This window comes from Eleutherodactylus coqui, chromosome 4 (genome assembly GCF_035609145.1).
Source record: "Eleutherodactylus coqui strain aEleCoq1 chromosome 4, aEleCoq1.hap1, whole genome shotgun sequence".
Taxonomy (NCBI): domain Eukaryota; kingdom Metazoa; phylum Chordata; class Amphibia; order Anura; family Eleutherodactylidae; genus Eleutherodactylus; species Eleutherodactylus coqui.
Window position 1 is genome coordinate 45,159,881 of NC_089840.1, and position 17,093 is coordinate 45,176,973.

Sequence of the window (17,093 nt, forward strand, 5' to 3'; positions counted from 1 at the left end):
TGTGGTTTTTTGGCGTACACTTAGAGGCAGACTGCAGTGAAGCGACGCAAAGTGCGGACAGAAAAATGTTTAAATGAAGGCTGCACGCAGGCTCTGCTGTGCAATACAGAGGTACTACAACTCCCAGCAACCACAGAGTTAAATGCACACGGTCACAGGTTGCCCTAAGAAGAACCGTTGGGGTTCTTGTAGACAGGATTCTACACTACCACTGTCCCTGCCTGACCAATACTGCCCCTATTCTCAAGTACAGACTGCAGCCTGAGAACGCTACCGCCTGCACGCCCGATATACATTAAAAAAAAAATTTGTGCAAAACTGCTCACAGCAGCCACAACAGTAATGCACTAGGTGAGCAGTGGCCCTAAGAAGGACCGTTGTGGTTCTTGAAGACGCTAACACTGTCCCTATAGCAGCAGCAGCATCAGCAGCACTGTCCCTGATCTCTCTTAGCGCGTGTCTGTGGTGAGTCGCGGGCAGGGCAGATTTAAATACTCGGGGGTCACTAGATCTCGCCAGCCACTCACTGCAGGGGGATGGGATAGGGCTGGAACGTCACAGGAGGAAGTTGTAATGCCTTCCCTGTGTTTCTATTGGCCAGAAAAGCGCGCAAATTTCTCAGGGAAGGAAATGTAATGGAGTCGAGCACCGCGTGGTGCTCGTCTCGAGTAACGAGCATCTCGAACACCCTAATACTTGAACGAGCATCAAGCTCGGATGAGTACGCTCGCTCATCTCTAGTGGCAACCCTGCGCTGAATGCATAGTTTCTTTCCCCTTCTAAAAGGGGCTGTTGTGCATAAACGATCACTCCACCTTATGGATCTATGCTCCATCCCATCACCACCTTAAGTAAAATGGGTGAAATTTTAAAGGCACATGCATACTAAAAAACATATCAAATAACAAAAAAATATAAACCAAAAAATCTCGTCACCTCTTTACAACTTACACGGCTGGGGGGTAATTGTCCCTTTTTTAGGCTCATCAAAAATATTATGGGTGAACCTGCAGTCCTATGAGAAAAAAAAAAGATAATTTGTAAAATCACCTTGAGTTGCGACACTTGACAAACTCAGCTATTCTACATTGAGAAACTGAACTCTGCTACGTCTCTAGGAATGATTCCAGCAGTATTTTTATCAGCTTCTCTGCCACAAGGTTAGGTTATCAGCCTGCTCGTCTGTGTCAGAATGAGCCCAAGGAGGACGCACGTTTCCAAATTACAAGTTTGTCAGCTGCCAAAATGTTTTGGCAGCCTTATGTTAATGCCAACGCGATAGAAAAACTGCGTACGTCAGCCGCACTCTGGATGTGTAATGGGGTATTGCCTGGAAGGTAAAGAGAACATGAAGGTTGCTCAGGACATCCATTCCAGTCTAATAGATTAAGCATGTTATGGTTTATGAGTAGAGAGTGAAGCTCTTCAACATTTGCCCGTCTGTCCATATCTTTAATATTCGCCAAATTGTCCGCGCCGGTTCATTATTGCGCTCGTTATCTTTCAGGACAGACTTTATCTAGATATTGTCAGACTAATCAGACTTTTATCGAGTTGGATATGGTTCCGAGTCCCTCCATGTGGTTCATTAGGATAATGATTGAAAAATGTTTAGCAGGTTTGGTAGGATTGCACATCTTGTGATATAAGCTGCCATTTGTTAGCTTTACAGATGGTTTTTCCCCAAAATATGAGATGATAATTTTATTTTATTTTTAAAGGGGTATTCCCGTCTTAAGAACTATTGCATAGTACATATCATAAAGCTCTGATAGGTTCCGTTCCACCCCTGAGACCCTCACCTTTCAGGAGAACAGGAGTCTGTTGACACTTCTTTAGTGATTCTCAGCTGTCACAGTTCCGTGGAGACAGTAAGGTCTGTTTCCCATGAGCGTATATCGGCCTGCCGTTTTCACGGTCGGCCGATATACGCTGTGATCTGATGCATTAGATTCCAATGCATCAAATCACATGGCCAGATTCTCGCAACGTCTGGTTTTACATCGGGCCCAAAAGATAATCCTGGAATTATCTTTTGGTCCGGAATATGTCGCCGCTGCATGGGCTCCTATGGGAGCCAATGACAGCGGCCGGAGAAGGGAGGAAGTTTAGCAGTTAAGCTCCCGCCCCTGCCCTGCCCCTTGTCCGCAGCCAGAAATGGGAGGAGGCGGGATGGGGCTGCGCTTAGCTCCGCCCTCATTCTGTCCCCTCCCATTGCAAGCAGCCTGAGGGTAGGAGAGAAGAGCTGAATCGGCGAAGTGGAGGGAAGGGGAAGGCTCATAGATATGGCAGCCTCGGCGTATGTGCGCTGGGGACCATGCCGTGTGAACAGGCGCACAAACTTTGTGTCTGTTCACTAGCCTTTACACCCCAGATTGTAGCGTATATCGGCCGGCTGTGAAAACGGCAGCCGATATACGCTCATGGGAATGAAGCCTAAGGCTGGGTCTAAAAGGGGCTGATTTCAGCGGAATGTCCGCAGCGGGCATTTAAGTCAATTTCCACACAGGTTTTGGGCGCATTATTTTCGCAGTTTGTGAACGGGATTTTCAAAATTTCTTCCACTTTGCTGCTACTATAAATGCAGCAGAATTTCCATGCAGAGGGTCCGCACGGAAATTCCGCTCTGTGTGAACCTCAAGCGAATGATCTTCAGTGATAATCGTGCAGTGTAAATGCACAAAAATTGCTCACTACTGGTTCACAGATTTTTATCTATTTCAGTCAGCATAAAAAACCTTTCTGGATTGCAGGCTTGTCGTTCTGTGTAAACGCTCCCCGCTCAGCACTTCACATAGGTAAAGGTAAAGCGCTGAGTGAGAAGCCCGCAATCCAGTGGTGAAGTCTGTCAGTGTACGACCTTAGTGATGACGTCAGCACTCGTACAGTCATTTGCCCAGCTGTTGACCCATATGAAACGGACAGAAGTGTGCTGTTTCCTAAGTGTGTGACTTGAGATTAGTAACTTTAGATTCAGGGACTTTAGAATTTGTATATATTTACAGTCTTTTGTATTTATTTACTGCTTATCTATTTTACTTTTTGCATCTATTACTTTCATCTAATCTATCCTCATTTAGAATATGCACCATGATCAACAGTGCCATCCAGTGTACATCTTGTGCCATGTATGCATTCCTTGAACAGCTATTCGAGGGTGTATACTGCTGTATGAGATGCGAGCGTGTTGAGCATTTTGAAACCCAGCTCTTGGATCTGAATGAGTAGCTTGCAACATTGAGATCCATTGGAAACCTGGAAAGGAGTTTTCTGCTCACTGAACAGAGACTTTGGAAGAGCAGGATGACAGGCACCTAGTTGGCTGACAGAAGGGGTAAAAGGAAATGATCCAGGGAGGCTAGTCCTGAACTGGCACACCCCAACAAGTTAGCAAAGTTGGCAGATGAGGGGAATTCCATTCCAAAATTAGCATTGCTGCAGCACGACATGCCCTCTGACTGCCAGGTTATCTCTGCTCCAATAATAAGGAAATTGGGAGTAAAGGGCAGGATAGACAGGTCCTGGTAGTGGGAGACTCAATTCTTAGGGGAACAGACAGAGTAATCTGCCACAAAGACCGGGATCGTTGCATGGTGTGTTGTCTTCCTGGCACAGATCGGGTTGACTTTCAACTGAGAGGGACTGATGAGGATGCAGCAGTCATGGTGAACATTGGCACCAGTGACAGTTAGAGGTAGGTGGAGGGTCCTTAAAAACAATTTTAGGGCACTAGGATCTAAGCTCAGGACAAAGACCTACAAAGTAATTTTTTCTGAAATATTACCGTACTATATGCCACATCAAAAAGGCAGCAGGAGATTAGAGCTCAAGAGTTTGTGTAGGAAAGAAGGATTTGGGTTCATGGAGAATTTAGCCTTGCTGTTGGCTACCAGTTCTACAGTAAGGATGGGCTGCCCCTCAATGGGGAAGATGCAGCTGTGCTGTGAGAGAAGATGGCTAGCAGGTTGGAGGAGTGTTTAAACTAGGGACTGGGGGAGGGCAACTAGAGAGATAGGGGTGAAGATAATGTAAACAGTGACCTGGGACTAAGCAATGGGAATTGAGGTGCAGCAGTGGGAGGGGTTAGTACAGTTAGAACTGGCAGAACAATTAAAACGATACCTTTAAAAAAAAATAAAAAAAAAAATATATATATATATATATATATATATATATATATACTGTATATTTATTTATATATTTAAGGACTCTATAATGGCTGGGTTTGTTCCACTGGATTGGCGCATAGCCAATTTGGTGCCGATATTCAGAAAGCCCGGAAAATGCAGGCCGTTAAGTTTTACTTCTGTTGTGGGTAAAATGTTTGAGGGGTTTCTAAGAGATGCTATCCTGGAAGATCTGAAGGAAAATAGTTGTATAACTCCATATCAGCACAGGTTTATGAGGGGTATTTCCTGTCAAATCAATCTAATCAGCTTCTACGAGGAGGTAAGTTATAGATTGGAGAATCTTTGAATCCTAAGGCCCATTTCCACATAATGATTATCGCTCAAAATTACTTCAAACAACCGAAAGTGAACGATAATCGTTATATGTAAATGCGGCCATCGTGTACTTTGTGTCTGAACGATGATTCTAAGGTGAACTTAAAATCCATTGTTCAGCCACAGAGAGCTAAAGTATCTCTCAACCGACCTCATGCTGTGTTCTTCATGGGAGTCAGGAGATTACATTGTATTCTGCCGGCAGCCCCAAGAAGTACAGTACAGCTGTTTGAACAGCAGGGCATGTGATTAGTCACACAGTGTGCTCTGCAAATAGCTCATGTAGGCCAATTTATATGCAAGATGAAGATGATAAAGTGTTAATAGACATTAGTGTCCATTAACACTTTATGCAAAAAGATTGCTAAAACTTTCAATAGTTTGAAAGATTATCTTTGGATATAAATGGGCCTTTATATATCTTGAGTTTTCCAAAGCGTTTGATATGTACTGCATTAAAGGTTGGTATATAAAATGGAAATGCTTGGAGAATAAGTGCAAATGGGTAAGTAATTGGCTCAGTGATAGAAAGCAGAGGGTGGTTATTAATGGTACCTACTCTGATTGGGTCACCATTATTATTGGTGTACCACAGGGGGCAGTATTGGCCCTGTTCTTATAAATATATTTATTAATGAAGCATTGCAGTGTAAAATAGCAATATTTGCAGATGATACATAATAATGCAAATTAATTAACAGAGGAAAGGACAGACTGTGGTAGCAAATGAATCGGGATAAGTTGGGGGCTTTGGCAGAAAAGTGGCAAATGAGGTATAACTGATAAATGTAAGGTTCTGAACATGGGCAGAGGAAATACATGTCACCATTACACACTAAATGGGAAACCACTGGGGAAAACTGACATGGAAAAGAACTTGGGGATCAGGCAGCTGCTGCCAAGGCAAAAATGATCATGGGGTGCATTAAAAGAGGTCTAGAGGCACATGACAAGAGCATTGTTCTTCCTCTTTACAAATGACTGGTTAAACCACACATGGAATATTGTGGACAGTTTTATTTAGTTTACTTAGTTAAGATAAAATAAAGCTGAGTGTTGACCTAATAACTATGTATAACTATATCACAGGACAATACAGAGATCTCTCCCATCACCTTTTATACCCCGGTCTGTGACTGTAACAAGGGGGTGCCCTCTAAATCTGGAACAAAGAAGGTTTATACACCAACATAGAAGGGGGTTCTTTACTGTAAGAGCAGTGAGACTATGAAACACTCTGCCTGAGGACGTGGTAATGGCAAACTCACTAAAAGGATATAAGAGGGGCCTGGATGTCTTTCTTGAGTGTTACAATGTTACATGTTATAGTCACTAATTACTTAGAAGCGCCAGTGATGTAGGGATTATTCCTATTGTCAGATTAGAGTTGGGAAGAAATTTTCTTTCCTTTAATAAGGAAAATTGGCTTCTATCTCATCGGTGGAGAAGAGGGGTTGCCTTCCTCTAAGTAAATGTTGGGGAGGGTGGGGGTGTAATAGGCTGGACTAGGTGGACATATATCTTTTTTGGCCTAATATACTATGTTACAAAATTCTTGCCCATTTATTAGAGCAAAAAAAGACACCTTACCCAAACGTGACAATTACAGAATACATGTCCTCTCTGATTAGTGAAAAGGAGAATAACATGAAGAAAAGTACCCATATTCCCCCTGGAGTCACTAGACTCTGTTCAGTAGAATAGACGACGGTCACAGACAGTAATCTTCCTTCCTGCTCTCATCTGCAGCCGACTCCCACAGCTTCTTTAGACAGACATAGAACCAGGAAGTTAAATTCTCCCTACACCTCGACAACAGCACCACCAGGAGGTGTTTTTCCATCTCCTTTGGAAGAGTCGTTCCCTGTACCTCAAGAAGCGTATCTTGGAAGTGCTCTCCAGAATGACCTTTAATGGCATCTACACAGCTCACATCATTACAATTTCATATTTACTTCAAGTCATTCGTTATATAGAGTTAAAAACCACAGTGAGAGAACATGAAAAATGAAGAATAAATTAAGAATAGATAGCTGTTCATACCTGTGTGTGTGTGTGTGTGTATATATATATATATATATATATATATATATATATATATATATATATATACTCAATATTCGAAGACGTTTTATTGGCAGTACTAAATGGACATCAGTATTCCTAGAAGCAATTACAAGAAAGTAGCGAATGGAGGATGGGGTGACAGATCAGAGCTGGGGGTTTAGAGGGTAGTGGCACTACCGGGGTGGGAATATAGAGGTCTATAGTATAACATGTAGGGGGTATAGATGGTATATCATGCTCCTCTCTGTCCGTTGTGTCTTCTGCTTCCCCAACAGGATGTAGTGTTTCTCTCCCTCTTCCCTGGAGCTGAAGTCTGGGGGGACACAAGAGAATCTCTGGAAGTGAACGTCCCTCACCGATGAGTATCTGGGATATTGCTGCAGGAAGTGCACCTCATCCTCAACGGCCTAATGGTGGTGCTGTTGGCACAGTGTTCTCTCTCTGGTCTTGTAGTTCTGTCTTTGCCATCCTGATTTGATGGAAAGGCTGTGGATGCTCAGTCTGTAGCGGCTCTCTGGGGTCTGGCAGGATTTTCAGATATAGGGCCAGTTTGCAGTCCCTCCATAGCCCCTGATATATTGTCAGTTTCCAGGATGCAAACGTATCCAGGATGTAGATGTAGCTTGCTTAAATTCTTCTGTTTCTTCATGTAATCCCAGCAGACTCGATGATATTGAGATTAGGGGTCTGTGGAGGCTATATCATCACCTCCAGGACTTCTTGTCCTTCTACATGCTGAAGATATTCCTTAAGGACATTGGCCATATGTTTGGGGTTGCCTTGTATTTTTGAAACATACTTCTGTGAGTTCTTGTTGTGCTGCCACCAAAGATGGTGATCCTGCAACCTAACAACCCCTAGGTTGCTACAGTTTATATAATAATAAGTGTAATATGTGGGGGGCAAAAGAAAAATATTATACTGTATTTGCTCTATTATGTATACACTATGCATTTAATTTTAACGGAAGCATCTAAATATAGTATTTTAGAGTATTTTATTTATGGTTTAAATAATTTTTTATGCAATTTTTTATGAGCATTTATTTCAGAAATGTAATTAATCAGAACATGTACTTTTTCCTCTTTATAACCTCTCCTATATTTTAACTTTCTTCATTCTTCTTGTTTTCTTACTGCTTGGCATGTTATGCAAAATTTGTAATGTACTTTGTCTTAAATCTCTATTGCACTCTTTCCATTCTGCAATTTAGTTTACCTTTCAGTGCTCTGAAGAAGGGGTCTTTTACCTCGAAAAATGTCATTGCTAGACATAATAAAAAGCAAATTATATTCTTGGCTCCAAGTTAGTTTATTGTATCTCTCAAGGTTGCACCACTACCCACACTACTCTTGACACGACTGATGCTGCCAACTACTGACCCATCTCTAATCTCCCCTTCATCTCCAAACTACTAGAATGCCTAGTTTACTCCCGCCTTGTAAGCTATCTATCAGAGAACTCTCTCCTCAACCCCGTACAGTCTGGTTTCCGACCCTAGCACTCGACAGAAACTGCCCCCTACAAGGGTATCCAATGACCTACTGACAGCCAAATCGAGGGGCGATTACTCCCTACTGATCCTCCTCGACCTCTCCGCAGCATTTGACACTGTTGACCACAAACTTCTTCTCAGTATGCTTCACTTCATCAGCCTAAAGGACACTGCTCTCTCCTGGTTCTCCTCCCACTTATCTGACCGCTCTTTCAGCGTCTCCTTTGCTGCATCTACCTCTCCTCCTCTTCCCCTTGCTGTTGGAGTCCCCCAGGGCTCGGTCCTTGACCCCCTCCTTTTCTCTATCCACACAGTCCCTGTTGGACAAACCATCAGGAGATTTGGCCTCCAATACCACGTCTATGCTGATGACACCCAGCTATACACCTCTTCCCGTGACATCTCTGCACTTTTCTTCCAAAACATCACTGACTGTCTGTCCGCTGTCTCTAACACCATGGCCTCTCTCTACCTAAAACTAAACCTCTCTAAAACTGACTTATTGGTATTTCCAACCTCCACTAACTGACCTCATCCTAATATCTCAATCTAGTGTGTGGCACCACCATAACTCCCAGACAGCATGCCCGCTGCCTTGGGATCATATTCGACTCTTTTACCCCCTACATCCAATCTCTCGCCTGAACATGTCAGCTGCACCTCAAGAACATCGCAAGAATCCGCTCTTTTCTCACTGTAGACACGCTAAAAACGCTTATTATTGCCCTCATCCACTCACGGCTCGATTATTGCAACTCTTTGCTGATCGGCTTTCCCTGCTCCAGACTCTACCCCCTCCAATCCATCCTGAATGCGGCAGCCAGGCTCATCTTCCTGTCCAGCCGCTACTCAGATGCCTCTGCCCTGTGTCGGTCACTGCACGGGCTGCCTGTTAAATACAGAATTCAATTTAACCCGTTTAGGACCAGCCACAGTAAATTTAGGGCAGCTGGTCCTGGGCTTAGAGCGCCGCCGATAGTAAAACTACGGCGGTGCTTTAAGTCTCCTGGCTCTGCAATCAGTCAGAGCAGGAACGGGTTATCAGCTGTTAGTGACAGCTGATAACCCGGAGCAGAAGGCAGGAAGGGGTTTTAACCCTTCCTGCCTTCTGCTTCCCCGATATACTGTCCTCAATGAGCACTGTGTGGGGAAAGTGAAAGTAACATGTACTATCACTATGGGAGCCCGGGGGGGGGGGGGGGTCATGTGACCTCCCGGGATTCCCTGCTACTGCAGAGCTGGAGGGTCAGACTAGACCCTGGCAGCTCTGCAAGTAACTAATGTCACTAGAGGGATTGCTTTCCCCTGTAACTGGGGCTCCCTATGGACGCCCCAGCTACAGTGGGAAAGTGTCAAATACATAAAAAAATAAAATAAGTGAATGTCCCCCAGAGGTCTTATATGACATCATGGGGGACATAGATAGTAAAAAACACAATTCCATACATCAGTAAAACAAAACTGCAGAATAAAACAACAATATATACATAAGAAGGAAAATAACCCAAAACTGACGCCAACAAAAACCGTCGCCGTATGCGCCCTGTAAACCAAAACGATACATACTATATATCAAAACGTCCAAAACAAAATGAGGAACCCATTCCCATACTTTATTTTAGTGTAAATATAAAAATAATTAAAAAAAAAACTATAAATGTTAAAAAAATCTTTGTTTTAGCATTTTACCCCCAATAAAATTAAAAAACGGAAAAAAAGTCAGTGAAAAAGATATTAAAAAAATAGTCCTATATATCAAGGAAAAAAAACACAGCAAAAATAATTTTGGTAGCTAAAGGAAAAAAAATAGAGCAGTAAAACCGCCACATGGGTAAAATCCCTAAAAAGTGTCTGGTCCTTAAGGTACAAAACAACCTGGTCCTTAAGGGGTTAAGCTCGCTACCTTCATCCACAAAGCCCCCCACAGCGGAGCGCCCCCGTATATTGCCTCCCTCATCTCAATTCATCACCCAGCCAGGGCTCTCCACTCTGCTAACGAAACTAGACTGAGCACCCCACTAATTCAAACTTCTCATTCCTGCCTCCAAGACTTCTCCAGAGCAGCTCCAGTCTTCTGGAGCGTGTTACCAAAGGCTACCCGGGCAATCCAGGACTCGCAGAACTTCAGCCGTGCTCTAAAAATGCACCTCTTCAGGGAGGCATACCGCATTCCCTAAACAAACTTCTTTGTACGCCACCTAATCCCTGATCTACTGACTGCAATTCCTGCTAGTCATAATAAACCGCTCCTGCAGTCATACCGTTTCTGCCGTCACACGGCCAAATGTCTGACCATTGTCTTATGTGTATAGCATCCCTCACTCTCCACCTCGCCATACCGTGCACGTCTCCAGCCCTTTACCTTCTGTATCATCCCATTACTTGTAGTATGTAAGCTCTGTGGAGCAGGACCCTCACCCCTATTGTTTTCATCAACTGATTACTATGTTACCGTGGTTCTGCAAGGTTTGTATTTTTTGTCTTTCTGTATTCCCCCTGTCTGTGTAAGCGCTGCGGAATATGTTGGCGCTATACAAATAAAATTTATTATTATTATTACCCAGGGTTTTTGTTTTTCACATCTGCATAGTGCGATAAGTAGTGCAATCATAACGATAACTGCAATACCCTCACAATGACAGCCACCATTTTACCCTGCCAAAAACAATAGCACACCAACTAATGCCAGCAATGATGTCAGCCCCATTACAGTAAAAGTTAGTGTCAGCCAGAGTGCCTCCTAAGTAGTGACAGAAAGAATTTTCTCTAAATAAAGACTTTCAGCATGTGGAGAGGAGTCATCTTTATAACCTGTGAAGGCATAAGTAATGACCCAGGTGAAAACTCTGAGTCATTTTGTGAGAAGGTTGAATTGACTCCCACAGACAATACATTGGAACCCTTTGTCTTGGAAGTGATGATACACAAAAATGCTATTGGTCTACAAATGTGATTGATTTCATGAAGCAGCTATAACTGAGAGGATTCCATACTTGCTTTCACTTCGACTGGCAAATGACTACCTACAATTGATGGTCAAGTCTGGCACTGGTCTCTCCTCATCGGTGAAGATCCCTACTAGAGATGAGCGAGCACTAAAATGCTCGGGTGCTCATTACTCGAGTCGAACTTTCAGTGATACTCGAGAGTTCGTTTCGAGTAACGAACCCCATTGAAGTCAATGGGCGACTCGAGCATTTTTGTATATCGTCGATGCTCGCTAAGGTTTTAATTTGTGAAAACCTGGGAAATTCAAGAAAGTGATGGGAACGACACAGAAATGGATAGGGCAGGCGAGGGGCTACATGTTGGGCTGCATCTCAAGTTCCCAGGTCCCACAATAGTGGCAAGAGTGAGACCCCCCCCCCCGCACTATCAGCATAAAGATCGTTCTCCTCTGCCACAGCTGTAACAGCTGTGGCAGAGAAGAACAGTGTTAGCCCATTGAATTCAATGGAGGCAGCAATACAGCCGGCTCCATTGAACGCAATGGGCTGCCGGCGATCGTGGGATGAATTGTCGGGAAGGGCTTAAATATATAAGCCCGTCCCTGCAATTCATCCAGAAATGTGTAAAAATAAAAAAATATATATACTCACCTTGTCCCGCCAGAACGATGTTAGCCCATTGAATTCAATGGAGCCGACAATACAGCCGGCTCCATTGAAAGCAATGGGCTGCCGGCGATCATGGGATGAATTGTCGGGAAGGGCTTAAATATATAAGCCCTTCCCTGCAATTCATCCAGAAATGTGTAAAAATAAAAATATATATATACTCACCTTGTCCCGCCAGAACGATGTTAGCCCATTGAATTCCATGGAGCCGACAATACAGCCGGCTCCATTGAAAGCAATGGGCTGCCGGCGATCGTGGGATGAATTGTCGGGAAGGGCTTAAATATATAAGCCCTTCCCTGCAATTCATCCAGAAATGTGTAAAAATAAAAAATATATATATATACTCCCCTGTCCCGGCAGACGGAGTTCAGCGCGGCCGGCGGCAGTCCTCCGGAACTGCTCTGAACAGCTGTGAGTAGTATTCAGCAGCTGGGTATTTAAAATCCCTGCCTGCTGAATGAGCTGCCTCTGAATGGTCACAGCCTGACCAATCAGAGGCAGATCTCACTTACACACCCATTCATGAATTTATGAATGGGTGAGTGACTGCTGCCTCTCATTGGCTCAGCGGGACCAATCCCGACAATTCATCCCGCGATCGCCGGCAGACCATTGCTTTCAATGGAGCCGGCTGTATTGCTGGCTCCATTGAATTCAATGGGCTAACATCGTTCTGCCGGGACAAGGTGAGTATATAAATTTTTTATTTTTACACATTTCTGGATGAATTGCAGGGAAGGGCTTGCTTATATATTTATGCCCTTCCCGACAATTCATCCCGCGCTCGCCGGCAGCCCATTGCTTTCAATGGAGCCGGCTGTATTGCCGGCTCCATTGAATTTAATGGTCAGTGCTCGTTTTATCGAGACGAGTACCGCGTGGTGCTCGTCTCGAGTAACAAGCATCTCGAGCACCCTAATACTCGAACGAGCATCAAGCTCGGACGAGTATGCTCGCTCATCTCTAATCCCTACCTATCTTGGATTGTTATGTCACATAGCTCTGTTTTTGGACACCGTTACTAGCAACATAGCTCCATTCCTGTTTATCTACTATATCTACTACATTTTTTGAGTGGATATGGCCTGATTTTCAAGCTCTCGATTCATCATTTGCCGCAGTGATTTACACTTTTGCTCTTTTAGTAAAATGTTAAGAGAAGAATCATCTATTAATAATATAAATAATCAGCCAAAAATCCAAAAGACGTCTTGTTTTTATCATTAAATTTATCTCATTGCTTTTTATGGTTTTTAATGTCCAGTGAGGCGGAATCACAGTAACTACGGATGAAGCACTTTACAATATCTCGTCACTTCAGTGTCCATGGTAAAGTTCAGCTGGAAATGACAAAAATCTTTACATCCAGTTCAAACTGTGTGAAAGTAGAAAGCAACTAATAAGTTCAACACAACAGATGGAGCTACCGATAATTTCTGAGAGCCTCATGTATTACCACGAGGCAAAAAGAACACAAAATGTCTTCTTCATAAACATACTGATTATGGAAAAGTCAGACGATCAGGGTTGCATTGGTCCATTAAAACACAAGGGAAACCTCTAGTGGGCCCTGATTCAGATCCCAAAATAGAATGCTAATAGAACAGCTCCCCAAAGGTCCAGTAGAAGACAACCCCATTTGGAGGGGAGCTTAGAGTAATCCCTTAAAGTGGCTCTAGGATCTCATAAATAATCTATTAGATCTTAGAATATGATGCAATTAAAAGTGGACGTAAACATGTTTTTTATACATGGAGGTGAACCTTAAGAGACGCTGTCAAATTGACATTCATGGTCCTCCCGGAGTCTTCATCAGCTCTTCAGAATTACAGACTATAAGAAGAGTCTGAACTCCAACTTTTGGGTTGATAGTGAAACATATTGTATTTTTCTAATCTATTTTTATCTTCTGCTTGTAGATTTCCTAATTCTTTTGTCTGCACATGACTATTGGGGCAGTCATCTTGCCTGAGCTGCAGTTAACAGCATTTAGAAATATGCTTTACAGCAGAACTCATTGGCCACAGACACAATTGACACGAGTAGACCCATTATCTTCTAAGGAAAGTGTTGTGGGCATGCTTTGTGACCTGTGCAGATGTGCAGGGATGTAGAGGAGATGAGCTGTGACCATCACCTATTTGGAATGTTGGATTCTCTGCAGGTGCTCGGTGTGAACGGCGATGTGTCTATGCAGGTGGCTGGACATGTAATGTGAACAGTCCTGTCCCGTGTGGTATGCATTTTCTTGTCGGTTGTTGTGAACTGTGTCCTGTTTTGCTTGGATTGTTTTCCATCTAGGGTGAGCCAGGTCCTTAGGTTCCAGCGCGGGGCCGTCCCAATTGGGATGATCGCCCCGCTTGCAGTTGTTGTCTTGTTTGAGTAGGAACACACAAGACAATGAGGACCCTTGTCGCGGCTCGTGGGCATATTGGCCTAAATATGAACCAATACCTCATAACTTACTGTAGGAATTTCATCTGTTTATGCATGCAGGTATGTTAGGTAAGTGTTTTGGGTGTTTGTCAGTCGTTGTGTCATGTCTGCTCGTAAGTCCCATTCATAGTACACTAGTTCACGTATGAAGGAGACGTGACAGAGGGATTATTTTTTGCATGGCGAAGTATAGTTTTTATTCGTACCATTTTTGGGGTACATATAATGTATTGCAAAACTTTTATTAATAATTTTTGAAGGGCAGGGAGTAAAAGCATCAATTCTGCCACTATTTTTTTGCAGGATTAATCATACAGTAGAAATGCCATGACAATTTTTTTTCTGCAGGTCAGTATAATTATGATGATAACAAAAGTATATTTTTTATAGGTTTTTCCGCTTTTGCAAAATAAAAACCCTTTTTATGGATTTTTTTTTCTTTTTTACATCACTGCACTTAGAGTCCCATAACTTTTTTTTATTTTTCCATTGATTGATATTTTTCTGTGAGTGCTGTAGTTTTCATTGGTGCCATACTGAAGTATATGCAGCATTCTTTTAGCACTTTTATTGCATTTTTGGTAGTCAAAATGAACAAAATAAGCATTTGGACTCCTTTTTTATTTTATTTTTTACAGTTTTTGCAGTATTGCTCACAATGATGATCAAAGTCCATTTGCATGCCTTGATGCCATTACAACACATTGGCCCTGCTCACTTACATAGCAGAGGGATGATGATGTCTTAAAAGAAGCACCCTCCCTCTGTGAACCCTTAACATATCGCGATCTACATTATTTGCAGCATATAAGCAGGTAACAGCGGGGATCGGTGTTCTAAGTGATCTCTGCTGTTACTGCAGGAGGTTGGCTGTCAATCGCAGCCAGCTGCCGTGATAGGGTGGCACAGGCCCAGAAGCTGAGCTTGCACCATCCACAGGATGTAATTTTCTGTTCTATAGCCTTAAGTGCCACCCAGCCAGGATGTTACATCCTGTGGCAATAAAGGGGTTCTCCACACTTTTCATACTTGTTTAGAAGTGTTCTTTAACAGTATGCTGGTCACTGGGAGTTCTGTTGCTAGGATACCTAGAAAACAGCTGTTATTTGTTGGAAACTAGACAAAAAGTGCTTAATTTTCCCACAGCGCCTCCACAGGTGAAATGAAGCATCACACATTGTCCATTCAAATCAATGGGTTGATTATATAATACAGGACAGGACAGATCCTCCAGAGAGCGAAAGATGCTCTTCATACACACTTTTTCCTCTGGACAAGAGATAAGGATCCTGAAGTCCTTGTAGAGAAGACCTTGCACTATTAGCCCCTACTTCACTGATATATTAAATAAAAATAGGTTTTCCAAATCGGACATGCTCTTTAATTAGGCTCTTTTTATGTTAAAATTTTTTTCCTGGACCCGAAGTTGTAATATTAGGGCTTGTTTATATCAGTGTCAGAGGTTTCATTCCGATCCTCCATTGCTGAATTCCATTTAAAACAGGTCAAAATAGTAGAGCATGCTGTACTAGTTCATCCAGTAGGAACTGAGAAGCCCAACTGGAAACCAAACATGGACTGTTTGGCGTAATTCTGACCCATCATAAAACTAACCCAAGTGCCAGAGAGTGCTGTTTTCCTGTTTCCCAAATGAAACAAGAAAACGGAACCCCCGATTGCTGATGTCTACAAGCCTGTAGACAATCAAAAAGAGTATCAATGTTGAAATCAAATTTAAGTTATGATTTACAATATTGCTTTGTTTTTTTTAATTTAGTTGCATTGGAACGTATGTGATAGTTTCTTCTCCAGCTTCATCTAAAGTTAAATTCAAAGTCCTACTGGTTCTTTGTTACTAAAATACACCATTTAAAGATGCAACTCATTACAAAATAAGTATATCAAAGTATTTGCTAAGTCAGTGAACTATTTATGTTGACTTAAACTGTGAAATGTTGTTACAAGTGGTCATCCAGTTTAATTATTGTCTAGATCTTTAAGGCATGAATTGATATACATCTGAAATACTCCAGAAGTTAATTTCCGAAATGTCAGGAGAAGACTTCATGTGGTTAATCCCCGGTTCTGCCAATAACCAGTCTGACAATAATGATAGTTTTATAAGTAACATCTTCAATTTTATTTCAGGACTAAAACTAAAATCATTTAAAAAGAGCAACATACTAATTACAGAAGATAAGAAAGTCGTTTATCACGTAACCGGTCGATAGTTTGGCTCCCGCTACATAATCTTACAGAAATGAAGCTCTGATCTATTGTAGAATTAATTGCTTTGTTATTTTTGTAATTAGTGATTGCTTGTAGGTATTGATTGGTTTGAGTAATGGCCTTAAATGGCTATAATGTGTTAAAGGATTAACTCAACTTTCGGAGGAGACACTGGAGCAGATGAAGGCGAGGACACATTAATAACCAGGATGGACTTGAGGAGAATGGAGGAACAGATCTCTGAAGTGTACCGCCACCATTTTTTCTTTCTTAAATTCTCCCTTTGCTATTTTTATCTTCTACTTTCTTTTTATTTCCCCCAACTTTTATGCCGGCCTTAGGCATTAGAGAAAAGTCGTTAGAATCCGTTGATGTGATTGTGATCGACTGAAGAGCTCTGTTGATTGTTCTTCTCATTTTGGATTTCAACACATCGAATCTTTATAAGTCATTGCCAGAAGAGGTTCCCCTTTCCGCTGTTAAACAAACATCCACACTCAGCCAAACCAAGGAAGGCATAACTATAGGAAGCACAGAAGTTACAGTCTTACGTTGGACTTGGAGGCTAAAAAGGCCAAAAGCCTACCCTGCTGCATAAGAAGATACCAGCATTATAAATAGTAGATGGGGGACTGGTTATGAATTTTGTATTGAGGCTCAGTACCTTCAGGTTACGCCTTTACAGTGCAACATGCATGTTTATGTTGGAGTTGGGAGAAATAGTTGTGTATGACCAGCTTT